At 43.9% G+C, this 24774-nt stretch overlaps 1 protein-coding gene and 1 long non-coding RNA gene across 4 annotated transcripts in view; one reads left to right on the forward strand and one right to left on the reverse strand.

The window, feature by feature from the left end:
- Nucleotides 1-1897, reverse strand: part of SH3BP2 (SH3 domain binding protein 2) — a 38240-nt gene extending 36343 nt beyond the window's left edge. For both annotated transcript variants that reach the window (XM_083833029.1, XM_083833027.1), the window contains exon 1: nucleotides 1243-1897. The gene's annotated coding sequence lies outside the window, so the exon portion shown is untranslated. The remainder of the gene's footprint in view (nucleotides 1-1242) is intronic.
- LOC310898278 lies at nucleotides 3-15103 on the forward strand. 2 transcript variants are annotated; one of them, XR_014583153.1, is made up of 3 exons: nucleotides 3-875; nucleotides 2955-3576; nucleotides 4464-15103. It is a non-coding gene; the product is annotated as an uncharacterized lncRNA (long non-coding RNA). The 2 variants fall into 2 exon arrangements; XR_014583154.1 differs by having other exon boundaries at nucleotides 5422-15103.
- Nucleotides 15104-24774: the final 9671 nt, after the last annotated feature.

The raw sequence follows: 24774 nt of genomic DNA on the forward strand, positions 1-24774 counted from the left end.
AAGAAAAACAGCAAGTTAAGTTTACTTCCAACTGTAGCTTGAAGGGGGTATCTGAACGAAATAAACTGCAGAGGCTCCAGCTATACCTTTCCCGTACACATAAAACTAAGAACAGAGGAGGTGTATAATTCAGCCATTCATTTGTTTCATACCCTCTTCCCCAGCCATAAACCGCTGAGAGCAGAGTGAAAGTGGACATTTTGTTTTTCACAGTAGAAAATACACCAGTTTAATGCAACTACCTTCACACAGGAAACTCAAGTCCTGCCTGCGTGCAGGCCAGCCGGAGCGTGTGCACCAGCAGGAGAGGCTCTGCGGCATCCTGTCAGCGGCACCGCTTCACCTGTAACGATGGACTTCGACAGGGAGCACGGACGGTCCGGTCCCACCACTGACCTCTTCTCTGCTAGCATCGCCGGGACCCATGGAAAAGGGGCCTTGGTGGATGGGCTGGGAAGAGGGGAAGCGTGTATCCACTTTCGGGAGATTGGTATTATTTGTTATCAGTTTCCACTGGTCACTTGTGGGACAGAAGTTGACGAATTAAATGAACGCGAGCCATCTGTCCTTGCTCTCTACAGACACAAAAACACAATGTGTGCAGCCTCTACACCTGTAGCTGAGCAGGAACTGCAAGCCTAGACCGAGAAGGCAGCATGAACCAAATCAGTCTTGAAAAAGACGACAAGGCTAAAGAAAACATTGTTAAAGATGCACTTGTAATCTGTGTTTCATCTTGAACAGCTCTTGCCTCATCCTTGAGCACATGCTTTATATTATCACTGGAAACCCGCTAGGAAACCACCCCTGATGCTCACAACACACCACCGAGACCGCGGCTCGGCTGAAACTGGGAAACATCTTAACCCGGAGAGGTACGAGGGGATTTGTCCCCCTGCCCCACAGCCCGGGGGGCACACGGGGCAGCCTCCTGAGGGAAACGGCCGGCTGCGGGCACCTGAAGGAGCCGCCGGGGAGCTGGCGGCGGCGCCAGGCGCGGGCACGCCCTCACGCCCCACTCGAGGGCTCCTCCGCGGCGGCCGTGGCCCGCCGGAGCCTCCCCGGGAGAAAGGAGAAGGGAGAGGGAAAAGAGGAGAAAGAAGGGGGGAGAGGAGAGCCGGCCCGACGCGTGGGGCTCCCCCTGAGGGGAGGCGGCAGCCACGCGAGGGGACCGCTGAGGGAGGAGGGCGCGGGGGGAAATGGCGGCTCCCCGGAGCGGCGCTGAGGGGAGCGGGCTCTTACCTCGGCTCGGCTCCGGCTCGGCTCCGCGGGCGGCCGCTCAGCCCCGCTCCGGGGAGAGCCCGGCCCCGCACGGCGCTCGCCGCGCCCAGCGCCCGCCCCTTCCTTCACCTGCCGCCTCCCCCGGCCGCCGGGGCTCCGCCGGCCTTCTCCGGGAAGAAGGGTGCCGGGGGTGGCGGTGGAAAGCCCCGCCGAGGGGGTCGTGCCCCTCCGGGCTCCCTCAGAGGCGTCGCCGTTGCCGCCCGGTGTCCTCAGGTTGTGCCAAGTGCTGGGCACAAGTCGCAGCCCCTGGCCTCCAGCCCCTGCCATTCCCTGTGAGCAGGTGCTCGCCCCGGAGAAGGGGATTCTCAGCCTTTGGGATCCCCGACCGACACCAGGGTGTCCTGCACGTAACTTGGTCCCTGCCTGGAGGACGCCAAGGCTGAGGAGAAAGCTGCTCGTAAAACATCTGCAAAACACAGGTTCATTAAGGTTGGAAAAGACCTCCGAGATCATCTACTCCAACCGTCCCCCTACCACCAATATCACCCACCAAACCATGTCCCCAAGTACCACATCCAACCTTTCACAGAATCATAGGATCATCAAGGTTGGAAAAGACCTCCAAGATCATCTGGTCCAACCACCCCCCTACCACCAGTGTCACCACTAAACCATGTCCCTAAGCACCAGGCCCAACCTTTCCGTGAACACGCCAGGGATGTGTCCACCACCTCCCTGGGCAACCTGTTCCAATGCCTGGCCGCTCCTTCTGAGAAGAAATGTCTCCTCATTTCCAACCTAAACCTCCCCTGGTGCAACTTGAGGCAATTTCTTCTAGTCCTATCGCTAGTTAAGAGATGACGTGGTTAGAAAAGTATTTGTAAGCAGTCTAAAAGGTGACTTAAATGTTGATAAGAAAAAGTTAATTTCATTCTCATATGTTAGATGTTCATTTAAGATGTGCTTTTATTTCATTCAGCATTTTATATACCTTGGGGCTGTTGCTTCTCCATTTTCCTTTTATTACTTCCCAGATTTTTTTTTCTAGCTGAAAACAAAACAGAAGCAAAAGAAATATTTTTCTTTTAAAACGGGTAGGAACTTGAAAAATTAAAGTGGTATATAAAAATATAGAGAAGCAAAATACAAAAAATGTTTATCAATTTAGAATGTGTTTTCCGTCTTGTAAAAATGATACACCAAGTAGTGCTAGTGTGATGTCAGTGTTGTGAGAGATACAAAGTACACACCTTTAACTCCATTTACTTCTGTAACAAGAACAGAAGTGAAAAAGCACTTCATAAAGCAATATTTCTATCTAAAACATTGATCTTGGCATAATCCTACAGATTTATCTGAATAAAGAGCAGTGTGTCCTTTGCTGATTACTCACCTAATATTTTAAGCTAGTTTTAAAGCCCTTAACCTTTACAATAGCAGTAAAATGGTTTCTGTGGTCAGAAAACACAGTGGTGCGGTATTTCCCATGAGTGCCATTTATTAGTATTTCTCTTTGTCATTCACAAATTTTTGAAGTATGAGGTAGCAAAAAGAATCAGTCAATCAGTTTTCTGAACACAAAAGGGATGGTGCTTGGTCTGTGAAACAAAGCCCTGTGCTGTAGGTACAGCAGAGACTAGCAAAAGCTGGTTAGGAAATGCGGGTTAGTGTTGAGCATTGATTGACTTAGAGCATAAGTACCGTGCTGTTAACACCTACCATTTGATTTGCAGGAGTCTTTATGTAAAGAAAAATATCACTTCAGAGTACAAGGGATTAATTGCACTGGCAGAGCCTAAGGAAAATGAAGCGCCTTAAGCTTTCCCACGACATGTGTCTTGGCTGCAGCCAGCACCAGCCTTTCCCCCGGCCTTAGCTTTCCCTTGCAGAAGGACTGACAGCTGTGTACAACCGTGGGCAGGCTGTATAACGTGAATAAGTCCCGTGGGAAGACTGCAAGAGGGAAAGCTGCTTGTGTGCAGCGCTTCCACTAACTTCAGCGTGAATTCTGTGTCAGAACATCCTGACTTGGTTGGTGGAAATTACAGCAATTATTTTCCTGTCTGACTGAATCCAGAACTTTTAGTCTCCAGAGAAGACAGATTAGTGCACTGAAAGCACTAAGCTAAAGCAGGTGCGGGGAACCTTCACTTTGTTGGCTGCGTATGCCCAGTGACTTCATTTTATATGGTACAGCCCATGATTAAAATCAGAACATGTTATTACTGGACAGCAGAGCATGTCAACGTGTGGTCTGCCAAAGGTGTTGGAAAGGCATATTTGATCCTTAGCAAGGAAAGTGTTCCCCACCCCGAACTGCAGGCTGACAAGCCTTTACACACACTATGTTACAAGGTAAGAGGCCCTTCTACATCTCTCTTTTCCGCTGAGTTTTCCTCTTGTTCAAGTGAAGCTCTCTGTGTGACCTAAACTGCACGCAGTATTCCATCTGAGAGGACTGCAACACTTGCTTATTCCTCTTGGAAATGCCTTTTAGGATCACAGTTGTGTAACGTCAGGAAGCCATAATTATTTTATGAGCTTGCTCTTTCCAAGTTGTCTCAAACCGATGAACTCATTACTTACATCCGAACCCTTTACTAGCTCACAACTGTACGATACTGTTGAATTTATGTCATTCTGACCATTGAAGCCACCCAGTCACGTTGAATTCTAATCCTCTTCTGTAGTGAGGCAACACACCAACTTCATTTTATCAGTGAATATAACATTAATTTCACCTAAAAAAATCATGGTCTTATCAAAGAGGATGGTCAGACTAGTCTGGCACGGCCTACTTTGGGGAAGAAAAAGTTCCATTTTATTCCATTTGCCTCTACAATTCCCTTTTTCTTCAAATGTGCATATAAAATCAGATTGAAGGGCCTATAGCTGTGATACTGATTTCACTTCTTAAATACAGCATTTGCATATCCCTCGTTAAGAAAAACAGCATATGATTTTCAGCTGGACTGGATTCCCCACCTACCAGACTTATCGAAACCATTTGTTTGTTTGTGATTTCATCAGTTCGGAATTCCGAGGATACTGTCCCTCGCTGCATCGTGGCCCTGCTTCCTCTTTTTCTCTTCTTTTGTGTGTGCCTGCAAACCCTTGGGCTATTTGTGATAATTGTCTTTGCGTGTACAATTTGGCCTGCCTTTTGGCAATTCTCACTTCCTGAGCTCGAGACATAGTTTACTTTTGCTGATCAGTCTTTCGTTATTTTTTTTTTTTTGCAGAACCTCTGTTTATACCTACTTTCCCATTTGTGGTTGCTTGCTACATGCTTTGAGCTCCAGCTGGTGAAGTTTCTTTAAAAGTTTTCTGTAAAAGTTCCTTTCCTTGTTTTTCACGAAGTCATGTGGGGCACAAGTTGTAAGAAGAGCCCAGTGCAGGCTGTCTGCACCAAACCGAGCATCATCAAAAATGCAAACCTGGGGTGGGAAGGCTGCTGGGATTTTGGTTTTGTTTATTTGTAATTCTGTCCATTATTCTGTAAAGCGTGTGCTAAAACACCCTCACTCCCAAGGAACAGAAGAAGCACGTATGTCAAATTTTAGGTACTCTTGCCTTGTCTTGTGACAAGAATCATGCCAGATTTAAAGCCGGTACTGTCATGCTAGTGAATTTTCCTACCTTGAGACTGTGGACTGGGTTACCTGTTTAAATATGCAACACGCCTAATGCTTTAAGTATGCTCAGGTGCTTTTCCATCTATTGCTCTACCCCAGAATCACAGCCAGTTTTGATTCTGCTTGCTGCTGTTTCTCTTAGATGCTATCCCGACCTGGGAATGCAGACTGAAATCACGAGTGTCCAGAGACAATACCCCAAGAGGCCCTAACGGGGGCCTCTCAAGCCAAGTGCTGTACACACAAATAATAACATTTGCCCTGAGATGCACACGGATTCTGATTGTTCTCCCCAAAAGGCATGCATTAAAATGACAATATATTTAGTGTAAGGAGGGTTCTTATCTTTGTTAGTTAGAAGTGCCAGAGAAACATGAAAAATATTTAGATTCCAAAGATAAAGAGATCTAAAAAAGAGCAAATGTTTTCTTTAACAGTATTCTCTGTTGTGTTTATAGGACTCTTACCAAGCCTTTGGTAAAAATAAAGCCATTGTGGTTTTTTTTTCTTTCCTTCCAATGCTGACAAATACTGCTATTAATTTAAGCTACATAATCTATTCCAGGGCCCAACTGTATCCCCACAGAGAGAGAGTAATTCATAATGGATGGAGGAAGTATGCCAGAAAAAGCAGGGCTTTGTGAAGGCCTTTTGCCTGTTTCTGTCATGATTTCCTGCTGAAGCTTCAAGGAAATAAACTCACTAGGACTTCTGCAACATATTTGGCTGACAGCTAGTATGCAACTCCTTGTCTTCAATCTAACAGTCTTGCTGATGCACAGGATGAGAGGAGAGGGATCTTTCTGGGGTCATTACTGTTGTGGCAACACAGATTATTACCTTTCTTTTTTTGCTGATCTGCACACAAGCAAATTATATCACTCCTCTCTGCAGAAAGCAGCAGCAGCCTCTTCTGACTGTTTTTCGGCGTGTTTGTGCTGAAGCAGCTCTAGTTTGGGTTTGGCACGGGAGATGCAAGGGCGTCCATTTGACTAACGTGTTTTGCAGTTGGACTAAATATCAGAGAAGAAAATGACAAGTGTTTGAAAAACACGGAATTATAAAAATTCTGAGAAAGAAATCTGTCACATATCTGGCCTTTGGAGGAAATAATGTTGCTCTGGATAGCAGGGATTTTCAGCCTGCATGGTTATAATTATTAAAGGAGGAGGAGACTATTACTGGAACCAGAAAAATGCATTTTCCCCTAACTCGCCTGCTCTCATTTGCAGAAAGTATGATCTTTTCCCACAAAACCTCATCTGCTAACCCATGTTCTGATAAGACAGGTGAAAACGGTTGGTTTCTATCATATGTTCCAAGGGAGTATTTCCTTACGATCTAAAACAGATTAATTGGTTTTACGCTGAGCACAATAAATAAGTAAAAATCACAATAAACACCAAACTTGCAGCAAGAAAGAAACTTGTGTCTAGATCACTGCTGTTTTTTCCCTTCTGAAACTGAATAAACGAAATCTAGCTGTAGCTGCAGGGGTAGAGAATCCCAAATAACACGGTGCTAACCCTCCGACATCCGAGTCGTGATTTGAGTGCGCCACGCTGTGATCTCCTCCTACTCTTTCCAGTCTCACAGAAAACTGCACAGTAACGGAAATCATCAGAGCGATTCCAGTCTGCTGTTAGCGAGTCAAATTATTTTCGTGTTGTCAAAGCGATATAACATACACCGTTGTGAAGTTTCCAGAAGGAAATTACTACTCACATAACCATTGCCTTTTTTTTGATGGTTCATACCAAGAAGAGCAAAGGGCAAGACATTAAATCCAGCGCAGGAATACAACCTTTCAGAGCTGTTCACCTCCAGACATGCCTTTAAAGGCATGAACACCAGAAAACCCAGTGGCTAAGGGTTTCAATATCATGTAGGAGGGTTTAGATACGCAGTCATCACTAGGAGAATAGGAAAGCAGTGTCGCTCAACTGATATTAGGGCTAATTTTAAGCTTGATGAAAGAGGGAACAGCCTAAGGCTGGAGGCCGCAGCAGCCTCAAAACCATTCTAGCGTGAGGGTTTGTGGATCTCTTGCCTCTGTCTGCCTGGTGGAGACAGCTGAAGTTGCTGGTGTGGGCGGCAGCATTGCCGGGGAAACCAGGGCAGTTTCCAGCTTCCTTCTGTACCAACAAGACGCTGAGTGTTCCTCACCTTGCCCTTTAACTGTGCTGATATCCTTACACCCTTTCTCAAATCTTTCTTCGTATGTGAGCTACGGTTGCTCTGTTTCTCCCACAGTTATCTTTAAATCCTTGCTCGACTGCATGAAGACTATTTTCTTAACTGCTGCGTTGAGCTTCTTTCTGGCAAGGCTCCTCACTGGAGGCATTCTTTTGAACTGAACAAAGCTGTAGCAGATTTTTTATCGTTTATCTGTCCTGCAATGGTGCAGAATCTATTACAGTATCCTTCAAAAAACTGACACATATCCAAATGAAGAAAATGATAATAATAAAAAGAAAAAACACATTAAAAAGCACTAATAAAGGAGGCCAGAATTATTGCTGAAGAGCAACTTGCAAAAACTATAAAAAACAACAGTAAATGGTTTTCCAAATGCGTGCAGAACTGGAAGGATACCAGAGAATCAGCAGAGTCAATATGATTAAAGTACACTCCGAGAAGATAAGAGCATAGCAGAACATTATCAAAAAAAAAAAAAAGTTGAATAAATGTCTTATTTCTCTAAAGGAATTAGGTAAGTTTTTACGCAAGACCCGATCTTTATGGAAGAGTTGTTAGAGAACCTGTGACAAACTGAAGGATCAGCGGAAAAGGCTATTGTTTAAATGAACAAGATAGACAGCCACTGACACGGGACTATTCTGCCAAGAGCTCTACAAGAATATAGTTCTACCCTCAAACTGTGGTGTATAACCTCCTGCTTAAAGCCAACATTTCACCTGGGAAGTGAAAGGTAATAAATGTGAGGACAATTTTTTTTAATGGTTCCAAGGTAGAGTCAGGGATCTAGAGGCTGACAGACATGACATCTGGGCTGGGGTAGGTTAATAAAGAGCATAATAGAAGAATTAGGAGAGGCAATTAAAAATGTGGTAAGGGAGAGTCAGCACAGCCCTTAGAAAGAGGAATTATGCTTCACAAGTGAATCTGTTGGAGTTCCCCAAAGGAGTCATTAAGCATGTGAAAAGGGAGCTCTGGTTGTTGTGTCCCGTCTCAATCTCTAACACACCCGCGGTGCAGTTACTCACCAAAAACTTTTCAGGAAGCTGAGCACCAATGGCAAAAAATGGTTAAAAGATAGGAAATAGAAGGCGGGAGTTACACAGAGAGTTTTCACAGCGAGGGAAGGCATCTTCCTTCCTTGGGAACTGGCACGGAACCGAGGCTGTTCGATATAGTCACACATGATATGATAAAAGTACTGTAATGCAAAGCTTCTTGTGAGAAGGGAGGTGATAAAATGTGCTGATATCGACTTCTTTGGGGTAGTAAAGGTAAGTGCTGACTGCGAGGAAGGACTTAATAACACTGAGCAACTGAGCAAGGTTAAACTCTTGTGTAAATAACTGTAGAAATCTGCCTAACTTAGCATACAATTTGGTGGGCCCTGGGCTGATTATGGCCACTGAAGAATGAGCTCTTGGGCTGTCATGGCCCCAAAAAGCTGGTGGTTCAATGCGTAGCAAGAGTCCAACCGCAAACAGGACATCGGCAATTCTCAGCAAGGGAACACGAGCAAAGCAGAGAAGAGTGGTATGCCACAGTATAAACCCAACAAGCCTCACATCTGGGAAACTGTGTGCAGTGCTAGCTTCCCCATCGCAAAAAGAGCAGAGGCAAGCACCACAAAAGGTGGCGTTGTGTGAGCGGATCTCCTTGCCTCAGGGCGCTGCGGATGCTAGGAGTTCAGACAGGTTTCTAGTGAGCCTGGGCAAGCCTAAAACAGCACCGGTTGTTAAAAAGAGATGCATGCCACTTTCTCCCTCCACCAAGTTTGCCACTTTCTAGGTGTTGTAGTAAAAAATACTGGGCTAGATGGACCTTTCATATGACCAACGCAAACATCGTTACATTATCATCACTGCTCTCAAAATACATGTGTGTATATATATATATATATTTCATCAGACTCAATCCATTGCCTACTCTTCTCAGCAGGAATTTTGCTGGGATTTTCTGTAAGATCTGGATGAAGCTAGTACAAACACTAAAAGCACCGCAGAGGTAGCATCTCATTTTATTTTTGCTCATGTTAATATGCAGCTCCGTGTCTTAAATTAGAAGTATCTGTGCACCAGACGTTGTGACCGAATTATTGTGACAGAGCAGTGCCATCAGGAAGAAAGCATTCTATATGGAGAATTATGGAGAAACTTGCCTCGCCCCTCAGAAAGGTGGTGGAGGGGACAGCAGTGTCTCAAAAGGGCACAGACAATGGAAGAAGAGCTGCAAGCTCCTTAGAAACCAAACCTAACAACCAGAGGACCCAAAACAGTCTTGTGATTGTGACTGTCGACATCTGTCCAACAACTGTGCCAAGAATTCAACTAATAAGCAAAAAACACAGCCAGAAGTGAACAAAGGAGTGTTGTCTCCTTGGGGAAGCTGTCTGGTGCTGCGCAGTCTTGCTCTGAGGAGCGCACACTCTGTGACAGACATAATGCAGATGACTACAAACCCCTGCACCCCTCTTCAGATTCAGGAATGTATTTCAAATGCAGTGTTTTCAAGGTGAGTTTACACACCAAACTGTAATGAAATTATGTGAGCCTTGAACTGGGAATAAAGAAACAAGAGACATGAGTTGGCATTTTCTGTGACTCATCAATCGAAGACAAATTTGTTACCCATAAATGAACATAACACTGTAAATAGATGAAATTATTTAAACAGTAAGTGCAGGGCATGCCCCACGTAGTCTTAAGGCAGAGACAGGTATGATATAGGACGGATCTCCGTAAGCGAGCACAGGAGATGCTGAGTTTTAAGACACAGCTGACGTGACGACCATGGGTTGTGGAGCATCGCAGTATAAAGTCAGAACATAGGAGGAAAAACAAGGAATAACTGCTCGTCAAGGCTGACCAGCCAGCTCTGTTCTAACATCCCTCTGTGCATCGACAACATAGCAGTAATGGTAAGCAAAAGGAGTACTCACAAAACACTGAGTTACTTGAACTACTGAAAGTCTATAGGAAAAGAGTTTTAGAAAACATATAGGGTACTGATCTTCTGGTAAATCAAGGTAACACAATACGGTGCAGAACAAAATTTCCCTTTCCTGCAAGGTTTATTCCTACCAAAAATCTGAAGGGTTTGAGCTGTTCTCATCACAAACTAATTTGCAGACTATCAGCGCTCATTTTGTTTCCCCACAGATATATTTTATCACTAGTATTTCTGTTCTTGGTACAATGATAAGGGAGCTTGCTTGTTTTTCTAAGCCCTATATTTTTCCAGATAAAGCCAACCACATATTTTCAGTATGAGGCAAATTTTCCTTCATCTTCCTTTACATCACCAAGTATTATGAAGCTTATTTTCTCATTGTTTGGAAAGCAATTTGAGGTCTTCTCACAAAAGATATGATATATCCAAGTAACTATTCACTAATGTTTGCCTTCCGCACCCAAAGCTAAATCTTCTCTATGCATCAGGGCAGTTGCCTGGTGACATAATGAACCACTGAGAAAAAGGAGGCATTTCTCCCCAGTTCTTGTTCATATAAAACTCACTGATGCTAGAAAACATTTCCAGTGGCTTTTCCTCCAGGAAACTGGAGAAAATGTTGCCTTGATCAAAACTGATCTGCCTGCAGAAGTAGGAGACGCTTTCTGCCTCTGATGGGAACAGAACGGTGCCTGAAAAAATCGTTGTGATATCTTCTTTTATTGCTGAACATCACTTTACATCAGGAATAAAGGAGAGCAAAGATGAGGCGGCAGAGGCTGTCACTTTTATTACAAAAGCGAACCATAGAGCATTACAGCTTCTTGCTCCTGTAACAATCATGTGCCTCCGTCACTTCAGGCCATGGGTGTACGCTGCTAGGTATGCTAATACTCTGCCCTCCCTGTCTTCATTGCTGTTCACAAATTACTTGAAGAAACTGCAGCTCTTGGTGGCACGAAGGACAAAAAACTGCTGGTAAATTCTGCTTCTACAGAGCATCTCAGCCTCTGACAGATCCCCACAGCTTAAAAGTAAACCACACAAATTATTCCCTACCGCAGCTACATTCTGATGTGCAATTTAGAAATGTTAGCTTTTGAGCCAAACAAAGCACAACGTTAGCCTTAGAAATAACAATTACTTTAATCTACGTGGGTCCTTTATCAGACACAGTGGGCGAGATTCAGCTCCAGATTAAGACACAAAGATTTACATGTATAGTATTACCGTCTACGTGTGAGCCAGCTGGGTAATTTACTTCCGCGGCCAGTGGAGTTCTAGGGCTTGATTATAGTTTTTATGTTGCCCACATGGAAATGGCTAACGTCATCTGAGATGCCCTACAGTACCTGTGACATCTGCACCAGGACACGGGGCCTGCACCCCCGGAGCAGCAGCCAGGGCCAGGTGACAAACCCGAGGTATCCGGCCAGCCCCGACGTGCCCCTGTTGAAGCAAGGTGCCTCAGCTCTGCTCCGTGTTTCCAAGGAGCTACTCAGCTCGTCCAAATCACCTACCTGCGCTTGATCAAATGCTCGAGTGCATTCACTTGGATTCCCACTGGTTATGAAGGAAGCTTTGTTTGCAAATAAGATACTTCCACTTAGCCACCTAAATGAAGGTGTATGAATCTGACTCCCACTCAATAGGCTTAATTCAGTCGCCTACACGTTTGCATTTTATGCCTTTTGAGATGCCTTAAGGGATCCTGAAGTTTCACATGAAGCTGCCAGGTATGACCTAGGAACTACGAGGCACACAGACGTGGCACGACAGCACGGAGCAGCTCAAACAGCGCTCGGCGTCTATGTTTAGGCACCCAGAAGTTTCACGTCTGCATGTTCTCTCTTCTTCCCCCCGCTACGAATCCGTATAGTTGATACAGGAGAACCACATCAAGCTTAGGATCTGCTACTGCGCTGAAGATAGGATGTGCTAGCCATTTCCTCATGTTGGTGGTTTGACGGTTTTGTTGTTGTTGTTTTTTGTTTTACTTTCTGTGGCCTGCAAAAAAGGCCCCTCCACTGCACCCTCCACTGTCACAGCGGTCAGCGAGACTGAGATGAAGGTCACGTTCCCAGGGCCTGGCGGGTTCATGCAAACCCAGGCCCTGACCTCAAGGCTTTCTGGAACATAAAAGGCCAAGTGGTTTCCTTTCTGCAGACATCTCCAGCTTGTCATGGGATCGTCTGCAGGATCAGCACAGGTTGCATCCTTCCAACAAACAGGTAGAGCCCAGCATGCACTGACTTCCGATCCTGACCCCAAATTATTAAATTTGCCCTAGAAAAGAGCCCAGGTGCAAACTAAGATGTCACGCTGTTCAGATGCTTAGAAATGGACTGATGCAAAATGTGGTGTCAACCTCAACTTTGTAACATACATTGAGAAAAAAGGCTGAAGCGGTATAGCAAGACCTTATGTACATTTGCTGTCAGGCGAGCCAGGAGGTTTACTTCCTGAGAAGGAGAACAGCAGGAGAAAATGAGATTTGGGAGAGGGGATATAGTTCTTTCTGCTTATCTATGCCATATGGTACACCACGCGGCAATTATGGCTGATGAGAGCACTGCACCTGATGCATAAGCCATGCTTTCCTTTTTGCACAAAGAGCCCAATGGAAATAATAAGTTATACACAAGTAACCAAAACTAGGAACAGGAAGGAATTACATGGTAAGGACATGTTTGTAATGTGTGAAGAGATGTGTTTTTTTTTTTTTTAAATGTCTCAATTTGGAAATCTGTGCTCGGAATCTCACACAGCCCGTAGGACTAACCCTGCTGTTGAGCAGAGGGATTGAACAAGATGAACTCCTGAGGTCCCTCCCAACCTCAACTATTCTATGATTCCGTGAAACCACAGGAATTTCTAAAATACACTGATAACAATTTTTCAGATTTGTCAAGGAGTCAGGAATCCACTGCAGAAAAACAAAGGGCAGTCCAAATATACACAGAGCTCAGCATATATATGCAAAAATACATGTTTCCAAAATCAAGAGAAAGGAATATTTTGACTACAAGCCTATTCTTAGGCAATGGTGAAGAGAATGCAGTAATCAAAAATGAAAACAAAACAAAACAAAAAAAGAAATAAACTGTAAATAACAGGTTACTAGGTAACAGTCAATAAAACTAGGAAGCTGTAAAGCATAGAAAAGTGTTAAAAGAGACTAAAATTATGAAGAAGTTGGGGGTAAAGTTAGCAAAAAGAGATTTTATACATGCATCAGGAATAAAATAAAACCTAGCTGCAGTAGAAGGTCCATTAGTCAAAGGAAATGATAGCACTGTTAATATTGCTTCAGAAAATGCAGAAGTACTTCAGGGTTTTAGTTTATATTTGGAGGAAGGGATATGATGTACCCGTATCACATGAAGATGATGAATTAGCAAATGTCAAATTAGCAAACAAGTCAGATGGTAAAATGCATCTGCTTGGATAAATCCCGTAACATCAACCCGCCTACATTATTTGCATCCAGGAATTGTAAGAGAGCAGGCTATGGAGTACCTCTGGCCTATTTACATTTCTTGATATATTTTGGCTTTAAGAATACCAAATGCAGCTAGAACAAAATTCCAACAAAACTGGAAGAGTGTGACGGTTGTGCCAAAATTAAGAATGAGCAAACATATGGAGTGAGGGGAAAATCAGTGCAACAGAAGATTTGTTAGTTTGTTGATCTCAGGCAAAACTGCAGAAAAACAAATAAGAACGCAATGGAAGCGTTGGTGTATGTTCAGTGTCCACCAGTGTGATTTATGGGAAAAACTAACACAAAGCCACAAAAAATGGTTGTCTTCAGCAAACCAGATTTCTCTTTGAAATGTTTAGTAGATGAAAGCAACTGATATATTAAGCACGAAATTTCATGAGATGGTTGAATAAGTACACCATGACATCATGATACAAAGGTGGCACTATAAAATACAAGTGAGCCAGTGCATGGCTTCAGAAGTAGCTGAAAGATTTCAAGATGTCCTCACTGCTTCATCACCAAATGGTGTGTTTCTAGCAAGGTTTTATTCTGGACTAACACTACAGAGTATTTCCATGACTGATATGGAAGCAAAGAGAAACTAACCATGGGTAAAATTTGCAGATGACACAAAGATGGAGTCCTAAATAAAGATGAACCCAAGAAATTTAGCTTAGCTGTGTGGAGTACTAACATACACACAGCGTGGAACGGACTGTCTAGGAAAGCAAGATGCCCTGTTGATATCAGCAGATTAAAACTGGTTGCCTTTCTGGTAAGCATGCCTCAGGCAAATACAAAACATGCTTCACTCCTCACTAGCACCAATTATCCCATAAACAAACACAACTTATTGCTTACCCACCTTTCTGAATGAGCGTTGACATTTACATGAACATTTGCACAGAATTACAGCTGTGACTGAAAACTCAGAGCAACTCCCCTAGAACTTGTTTTCTTATCTGCCATCGGATATTTGTTATGCCCTGTGTGGCACCTGAAGCCCCGAGCAATTTCCCTGAGAGTATACTTGGCTAACTCTCATTTCATTATCACCTCTTGGGCGATTTGCTACAAATTCCTAGAGATTTCTCTAAGCCAGGATGAGCCTTGACACCAGCACGTCCTTCATACCACCATATCTGACTGACGTTTCTGTCTGGTGAACAGTCTGCTAGTCAACGGAGTCATACGATAGCCTCGCTTCTGGTGAGGGTATGGCACCTTTGGTAAATAAAGAGCTGAAAGCATGCATCCCATGTTTCTTGCAAAGGCATTCTTTCCATCCTGATGACAGATGGACATCTGGTGCATCTTCTTCTCTAGAAAACCGTGGTGCAGATTCAGTTTCTCCACCTCTACTCCTTTAGCCTTCGGGTTCACCAACATTCAGTAGGGTTTTTCATAGAGAATTCAGCACAGTTGGGTGTAAGAAGTTATTTTCCCCAGACTTTTCTATGCATTTTCACCCCAGTGCTGTTCCTAAACTGTATTTTATGTTTTTAAAGGACAGCTAGAAGCCAAAGGAAGAATTATTCATGACTAGATATCCTTGTTCAACCCACACATAATTGCTTGTAGCTTTGATGAACAGCTCTTCATTTTCTTCCCTCTGTGTTTTATATCCATGTGAAGATAACCCACTTGGAATCATCTTTCTTTTAGCCTACTTTTTAGTCTGCTTTGTACATTGGCCTGTTTCATCTTTTCATGGGAATGTTTGTCAACACTGACAGCTGTACTAGAAATCATGCATAAAACACTTTTATAATGGTATTGCAAAATATAAGATATCTCACAGTAGCATTAAGGAATTTTCACATTAAAAATTATTTTAAAAAACACGTGACCCAGATTATCTAGGGTAGCAAATACAAACTCTGCCGGTAAATACTATAGGGAAAGCTGTGACTTTTTCTCTTATAGATCCTATACGAAAGGTCTCCAGCACATATAAAGTTATGAATTAACAATGGCATATGCAAGTAGTAAGGTTCCTACGAGGCCGTTTGTTTTGCAGCATTAAGGATATATTTACACAGCACGATGCTTTACTGGGTAGAAATATCAGAGCAGGCTCTGGACAAACTGGCTCAGGAAGCAGAAGCAGAGTGACTGCTTAAGTATTGCCTTCCATCTTGGATGATTAGTTCAGCTAATAGGCTAAATAAGCCGGCACAGAGCTCTACGACCCTCCTCATACTGCTTTATTACTTCAGCTTTCTCATGAGAGCCAGCGCTGACGTCGCTGCTTGATCTGTTGCGCCGTAAGGGCGCACATTCACCACTGAAAATCAAACCTCTGTAAGTGCAGCGTGTGTGCAGGGGAGCACGGGGGCTCGGGCTCCTGCTCCCGGAGGATGGCACGCTTTGCATGCAGTGCCACACGATGCCTTGTGTGGAGAATCCCATGGGCAGAAACCGCAGTCTGGGTGTCCCCCGTATCCCTGCACAGAATCACAGAATGGCTTGGGTTGGAAGGGAATTTAAGGACCATCCAGTTCCAACCCCCGGCCACAGGCAGGGATGCCACCCACTAGATCAGGTTGCCCAGGGCCTCATCTAACACGGTCTTGAACACCTCGAGGGATGGGGCATCCACAGCTGCTCTGGGCAGCAGAGAGGTTGTACAGCCCTTCTCACGAGCAGCTGCACAACAGGGGGCTGCGTCATCCCAGACACAGAGAAAGATTTGAACGTTGGTTTCCCATAGAGTCTCTGCAATCGCCACCACCAGTATGGAAGAGAAGATACTGGAAAGAAAGCTTGTAGTTGTCTGGTTTCCAAGCAGGCCATTGCATTGATATCCTCTGTGGAAGAAGTTGTGTCCCAGTAATCCTGAGTGTGGTGCCAGGACGCGTGTCTATCAGCTAACGTGAGCGTTTCCTGCACTCTGAGTTGTGAACTTGTTCCTTGCCTCCTGCTCACCACGAAAGGGGGAAAGGTTCTCCCTGCAGTCTGGCATTTGGAGATCCTTTGCGTTAGACTGACCTTAGCAAATCCCTCCTGAGATTTCCAAACCCGCAGTATTGCACAGAGCGTCCCTCAGAGCTGGGGATCTGCTTCACGGGGACACCTGGGGCTCAGGTGGGGTTCCTCCTCACTTTGCCACATGCCAGAGAGCTTCCTCACTGCCATTAGCCATGGGGAGATGCTGCTTCTGCTGGCCGCCGCAGCACCAGCTCTCAGACTGGCCCGTGCAGTTCCTGCAGACAGATTAAATGTTCTCCTACCCTCGGGGTATTGCAGACCAGCGGAAGGGAAGCTGCAAACTTGCTGGGGGTGTTCCAGTGGTAAGGATTGCCACATCTTTAAAAAGAAACTTAACATTAGCTACTTGAAACCAGCCCTATCTTCGGAGGGAGATAAAGAAATGGGAAGTAAAAATATACACTGCAAGCCAGACCAAAAAATAATAATAATAATAATCAGAAAACATCTGTGAAGAAATGAAGAAATAATGCTTAATTAACACTAAAGATCTCTTCCTGCATCCATTCAGTTGGCTGTGGATATCCCTTGACCTGCTTGCTCAGGAGCTCTGCTGCCCTTTACATTTCACATCGGAGGATACCTCAGAGGCAAACACGAAAGATGGCATCTGTCGGAGTCGCTCTTCTCCCCAGGCTCTTACAGGAGTTCCCTTCACATGCAATTTGTTTCCGCAAAACTTCGTCACTTCTAACCCATTTTGAAAGGTATTTCGGTATGCCTTCTACATGCCTGTGAGCAGCATCGCCCCGGAGGTGCAGCGTGACTCGGGGACAGAGGTGCCAACTCCTGCCAGCAGCTGTGACTTGGCGGGACGTCGGGCTGGTGGCAGGGCGAGCAGGGACAGCAGGGGAAGCAGCACTGACACCACTTCTTCCAACAGAGCAGCTGAAGGCTTCCCTCTCCTGTCCCTTGCACTACTTCTGCGAGTAATTCTGCACCTGTACTTGCCTAAGGTTAACAAACTATCTGCATCCAATGAAACTTATATTTTACAACTACGTGTAATTTGAGAAACTTAATACAAATACGTATATGGAATTGAAGCGCGTGCTAACTATTGCCTTTTTTAATGAAACCAGACTGGATGATAATCTGTCATTCTGCAACGATAAGGTTTAGAGAAAACCCATCCTCAAAATCTATCTCTGAGGGATTTTGTAAGAACCCTCTGCATGCAGCGGCTCTGATTTCACCCACAAGATGAGCTCACAGATAAAGCACAACATTTCTGTCACGAAAAAACGGTTCAGCCCTTGGGGCGTTTAAAAGCTTCCCACATGTTGGAAACCTCACAAACTAAGATGCATTTTGCTACCTCCTTGAGGCCAGGAGACACCCTCACCTCTGAGATAAGCAGTTGTATACATGTGTTTTTTAATAAGCCTGGAGATAACACAGCTGCTTTGCTGACAAAAGTGCATGTGCCCTGCATGAAAGCAGCTTTCTTGACAGAAACCAGGAACTATTTCTACCCCTACCTTTCACACCCTCTGTAGCTGAAGCGAGCTCCCACCGCAGAGCTGCGCCCTGCCCCGCGTGTGCTGTCTGGTGCCACCAGCGGCGTGCTGAGACTGCCTCCGACCTCCGAGCAGATGCAGCCACCTCAAAGCCCGCAGCACCTGTAGCACCCAAACCAAGCCCATTTTGAAATCGAAAGACAGAAAATCTGAGTAAAAACATGACAGGAAAAAAAAAAGTGTGGGGAGAGAATCATTCAGAACTAAATGTTGGTGACGAGGCATGACTAACCCACCGTAACATGAAACGTCACACCGCTTACAGGATGTAGGAGCCGCATACCGACCTCACAGCTCGGTGTCCAAAGAAACCAGATACAACGAACAGTAACATTTGCTGAAATGACCACAACTATGACCAGGAGATACTGGAAATGCACTCAGTCCATTGCCAAACTATGTAAAGGAACCAGACAGTGGACTAGCTGGGAAATGCTTTCAACAGAGTTGGGGGAGAAAAAAAAGAAAAAAAAAGAAAGTTGAAGGAGTATCAGAAAAAATGATCTTTGTTCGAGCTGCTAGCACTTGAGTAGATTTAGAGACCGAATTACCATCTTCTGCCAACAAATGATCTCTACAGGTTGTGCTTCAGGAACTGAGGCTGGGCAGTATTTCAGTATGAGCTCAGGCTTGATGTCCAGAGGGCCAATCTAATACCTTTCAGAAGGCATTGCTAATATTGGGAAAAAAAATGCAAGAGGAAAAAATCACCTAAAAGTATGAGAGGAAAGCCTAGCTAAAGACATAACGCATAAAATTATTTAGAGCAACTGAGACTGAGGTCAGTGGAGTTATTCCACACTTCCACCATGACGGCCTTGGTAGGAGTTCAGCCTTCAGTCTTTGGAGAGCTGAAACACTGTTTTGTTTCAAAGATAAACCATTGAAACTCAAGCTGTAGGGTTTTGTATCATGAAGGAGGTAGAAACACCAAACAAAACAAATTTCAGAGCAGTTCTGGAGTGTCAGCAGACTCTAAATTATATTCTTCCTTTACTAATTCAAGTTTATTTTAACCCTCCTTCCTCCAGTCCTACCTTTTGGTTATAACCAGAGAGTCAGACCAGCACTCTTTAGTTCTACTTCTGCTTCGGTTCCAGCTGAGACCAGTCACAATCCCTAATTATTTGGTGGCCTTGAACTGCTTCCCAGAAAGATTATAACTCTTAAAATGGGAAGGTGTCCCTGAAACCTATCTTTAGCTCAGACACCAGACATTTTCTTCACCTTGCTCCTGGAGCTGAAGGAAAGAAACCACGGTTCTCTGCCATTCCCACCTGCACCTACCAGATGGGTGTCCTGTAGAGGCAGGAACGTGTTGTGCATGGGGTGAGACATCTGGGGAGAGAAAGACGGGAGGAGAATGGAGGAAGAAGATGCTGCGACATGGCAGCTTTGCCAGGCCCCGGAGGTGCCTACCAGCCCCAGGCTGAACGGGTCCTGCTGGGAATGGCAAGCCTTTGCTGAGAGGTTATCCTCAGGGGATCAACAGGATTCAACAGAAACATAAAATTAGTGGATCAATATCTGTTAGAGGATTAAAAAAATATACATACTGGAGCTGCTTCACAGGTCAGGTTTGACTCAGTTCACTGTTAACAGTACCAATTCCACTTAGACAGTGAAATTTCCCTCTGAAGGCTCCAGTAGCTGTTAAAAAATACCTTGGATCCTAAATTTATCTTAGACTAAGCTCCTAAGACATGTACTTTTGAGGGGAGTTACACACATGGAAATGATGATGCAGTAAGGATAGACAAGATCATGGAGAATTGGCTACTGCAGTGAAGCTCCTGTGGGAGCTCTCCAGGTAAGGGCAGAAGTGTCCCCATGGGGAATGAACACAGGGTAAAGAGCAGACTGTAATTTCACTCCTTAGTTTACCTTACCTTGTACTAATTTCCTTTCAAAAGTAGTCCTTGTTGCGTAAAAACACATGCCGTGTTAGACCACGTTGTTGAACAAGTCAAAAGAAGCACTAGGTTCTTCTATGGAACCCTGGATTAAGGAACCAAAAATCTCTGAAAAATAAAAGGTGTACGTTTACAGTATATATGCTTTACTAATATGTTCCATTCAATTATTATTATGAAAAAGGAAATGATCGACACCTAAGACACTTTTCACTTGTTTCCTATATTGTTCTTCATTCTCAAAAGTGACTCAGTCAAACAATCTTTACACCCACACATCCGCATTAAAAAAAAAAAAAGAAAGAAAAAAAAGAAAAAGCACAAGCCCAGATTTGACCTGTTGGTCTCACTTTTATTATTTGTAGTAACACTTTTTTTTATTTTTGGACTGTGGCTTTTAAACGAGACTAAAAATAGCAGCCACCTCCAGAGCACCGTTTGCGTAGGGGGAATGTTTTGTACACAAAACTATCCGCCTTCCTCTCTCGTCTCAGTCACTCCTCCTACACCTCTCCTCTGAGACAATTTTCTGTGAAGCTCAGTGAGGCATATAAAGCAGGAGCCCAGTTCTTGGTTAGTAGCATTCATAAGAGGAAGTTCAGTCAAGCATGCTAGCTTTTGACTACTCGTTTCGCGTTGCAAATAACAGGACGGTACTTTACCAGTTAGGTCCAACCCTGGAAATAGGCATGCAACCAAGCAACTTATTAATTTCAGTAATATAACCTAAATCAAAGGAACTATACATACGGTTATATGAGAATGCCCTGACTGGATCAGATGAATTTTCCAAGGTCTCTAGCACTGCTCAGTGTTAAATACTTGAGGAAGGTGCAACAAACCATCCAATGGAAAATTAAAAAATAACCTGCCCGTAATTGAGATTTCCATTGCTAGGTACTTCTTCGGTGCCCTGAAGTATTGGCGTATCTTTGAAAAACAACTATCCTGCCTGCCACTGCATTTGTTTTCAGCATTTTGGCTCCTGCTACACCACTGGCCTCAGTGCAATCTCAAGGCAGGTACAAGCACATGAACTTCAGGGCACATCATCGCGACGATTTGGCAAGTCACCTGCTTGTGCTATTTGGCCATGCACAACATGCCGATGACTAATCATTTCCATTGCCTGATTTATAACTCTTGTATTCTTTACAGATTGGTGAAACTACAAAGAGCACTCCAGTTGAAACCGTCCTCTTGACTGTGGCACTGTGTTTTCCCTCCGTATTTCATACACCCCAGAATTTAGGTAACCTTTCTGGCTGGTGCCCCCTACGGAGGCAGCATTTTCCATGGTCAACCCAAGGTTACACCTGGGGGTGATTAGTAAGTGATGGCAATAACTGTAGGAACTAATGGGGTAAAGAAATAGGTTAAATTATTTCTTTCCCTGTGAAAACCTGAATGCTTCTCTGACCATTGTCTAGCCCACATCTCAATTAGCTTGGTTACTAAAGATCCCAGGCAATCAGTTTGAGCTGTGCTGAGCACAATATCACTGAGGGAGACACCAGCAGGACCTTGTGTACTTCATCACCTCCCAACACACCTGAAATGGGTGCTCTGCTGTGCCCTGCATCCATGGGGACGTATCTCCTGCTGGCTACAGCCACCGGCTGAGCACCTCACAAGGGTTCTCCTTGAATGGAGAAACCCATGTTAGCTTTCTGACCCACCAGAGTTCAGGTAAGGGTCTATTTCTGAAAGAACTCATGGCTTCTAGTCAGATACCACTCACTAGCAGTAGGAAAGGAGGTTTTTTTCCACTCTCTTTGGTTATATGTGAGATATGATTCAAGGGAAGCTCACAGCAGAATAGCAAGGACCGAACTCTTGAGGGGACAAAAAGTAAAAAATGAAACCTTCTGTCATCTGGGTATTCTGGGTGATGGCTAAGCCTTGCGCAGCTCTGTGTCCTCATGCTCCCTGATGTGCAAAAAGAGCTCACTTCCTCAGGAACAGCAACATAGCAATACAAACACATTGATTTATCTAGCTGAGCCTTGAAGAAGTATTATTGATTGTAACTGCTCAAAATGAATAAATAAAATCTTCCATAAATATGTGGCCCTGCATTATACTTCTTAGTTCAAGACTCTGATTTCAGTTCAGCCACATATCTGGATAAGCAGTTGTTCTGGCAAGAACCACAATTAAGATAAGACTAAGGCTTAAGCTTTGGGTTGACAAGGGGTATGATGTAGGGTTAAGGACAGATGCAGAGGCTTCACTAAGGTAACGTTGGGTCTTGTGCCAGAGTGACATCCCTATTTAATTTTAGGTCTTTATCTTATAGAAATTTTGATGCTAAAAATAACTCTAAGATTTTTGTTGGGAAAACGTTCCGGCCCAGAGGGGCTGACAAAGGTCCGTACTAGAGTGAGAAGGAGCCCTTGCTACATTTAGGGCTGGCACCATGAGAAGCATGAACTCAACGCTGATGCTAATCCTTCCTTAATTTCAGCACAGTGAGCCATTTCAGCTTCATCAAAACCAAAGAGCCCACAACCATGATCAAATCTTGTAACCCTTGTCAGATCCAGAAGTAAATAACGCTTGCCTGTGCCCACTTCCATCACCTAAATCTTAAATCCAGCTCTCTTCAAGCAGGCCCTGCCACCCCAGCCATTCCCAGCCCCAGTCCTGGTTCAGCCTGTCAGTTTGGGTGGCAAATTTAACACCAGGACATGCTTTAGTTCCATCCCAAATCATAACCATCCTCGTGATCCAAAATGCAACTGAAGTCTTACTAAATTCAGTCTTACTGACTCCTGCCAGCCCCAGATCCCAAAGGTAAGCAGGGCTGATGTAACAGGCTGCACGGTGTTTGAAAGGCATTGATAGGCTAGTTTAGGATTGGCGTTAAAATTACAGTTTTGGGCAGCAAAGACCAAGGACTTTGGTTTGTGGCTGCCTCCAGCAGAAGTCTGACTGGCAACAACCTGGGACACATCATTAACTTCAGATCTGGGGCTGGCATGGCTCATTAGATGCCAATAGGCTGAAGACTTGTATAACCCCTGGAGTACCTCTTCCAGAATCAGGCAACGAGCCCAGAAGTCATAACCATATATGTTCCTGGCCATGAACATTAAAGGCCTCTTTGTGGTATTTGATATATACTCATACGAATAAACTCCATGGCGAGACAACCTAGGAATAAAATCTAATAGATTTTTTTTTCTTTTCTTTGTAATAATTATGATATTACTCTTCAAATGACATAGAAAAATAAAAAGGTTATGAAGTCAAGAACTCAAGAGCTGGGTAACTTTAATGAAAACTAATTCATTAAATTCATTAAGTGCATGCATGCAAATGCACTGCAATTCAGCCCTTAGTCGCATGACAACAGACTGTTCTCATTTGTGTTATTGAACACGTAGGGTGGATATTTCTCCCTGGTGTAAGAAGAGCTATACAATGTCTGGGTAGTTAATAATGGTATAATTAGTAGGTACCTACCTATTAGATGCTGAAGAAATTGTAAAACATCTAGTGAATGGGGAAATAATTTCAGAAAGGAGAAACAAAAGCATCCCGATTAAAGAAAACAGAGATTTTGAACACGCAGAACACTGTGCTGACTTACATTTTAAAAGTCTCAAGTCATTAATCCACAAAATGATGGTCATGAGATACATAATATGACCTGCATTCACAAAAGTGTTGCAAAGACGATTCATTTTAATTGGTGAATTCAGATAAATTCAGGTATCATGGCTACAGAAGCAAAGTGGCAGCAAAGAAAGGCATCGTTCTGCAGCTGGGGAAGGACTAAGTTGGATATATTAAAATGTTTGCAAGAGGAATACAGAAAGAAATAGTAACAAAATACACACACAACTTATGGGGGAAAACAGCACATGAACATAGAATTAAAAAAATGCCTAGGTGCCCTCGTGTGGATAGTTTGGTATCTTCCAAATATATATAAAAATAAATAAATGAAACAACCAGCAAACCACCATCACCACCAAAAAATAATGCAGACGTAAGAATGTTCCAGAAAATGTCTGACAACTAGATTTTTTTTTTAAGTTAGCAACCAGTCATTTCAGTTCAATGAGAAAAAAAATCAAAATTAAAAATAAAGCATTGAGACTATCAATGTGCTTAAAATAAGAAAGGCTTCTTTTCCTAAGCTGAATTTGGACCTGAACGGGGACCTAACAGAAATGAACTAGTGCACATTTTGGCACCACAGCGACATTAGCACCTTTGCTGATGAAATTCTTCAGTACCCAGCACTTGTGAGCTGGGTTTGACTCTTGTAGCCTGCTGTTCCGAGTCAATAAGCTCATGAAATCACTTTTGGTCCTGACCCTTTCCAAAGTAATTTTCTTTGCCGAAAGATCAAACAGGCACTGTAGTCATTCGCAGGAGCGTGCTTCATTGGTAATGCCTATGAGGACAAGACCAGAAGTTACGAGGTCTGATTTAAATGGGATTTAACTTCTCGGCTTCCTTGTGAGAGCAATAATACGTTCATTGTGCCTCCCCTGGAAAGTGGTTGTTATAAGGAGTAATTAATGTGTGCCATATAATCCTTCTAATACTGAGAAAATTGCTTAATAAAACTGAATTCCTGAGGGGTTTATGACCATGACTTGCTCACTTGGGACTTTCATTAAATAATAACAAAAAGCTACAGAGAACAGGAGATATTAAGCCAGGCTTCAAAGGACAGCATTTGCAAATCGCAGCATTGAGCATGAATGGCTATGCCAAAAAATGTAGGGAGTGACAGCTTTCCAGAAACAGGTGGAGCAGTGGCGAGAACAGTAGGAACTTTTGGTTCCTATGTATTATAAAGCAAAATGAGCTAATAATGCCATAAATATTAAATATCAGTT

Source organism: Anser anser (genome assembly GCF_964211835.1).
Source record: "Anser anser genome assembly, chromosome: 4".
Taxonomy (NCBI): Eukaryota; Metazoa; Chordata; class Aves; order Anseriformes; family Anatidae; genus Anser; species Anser anser.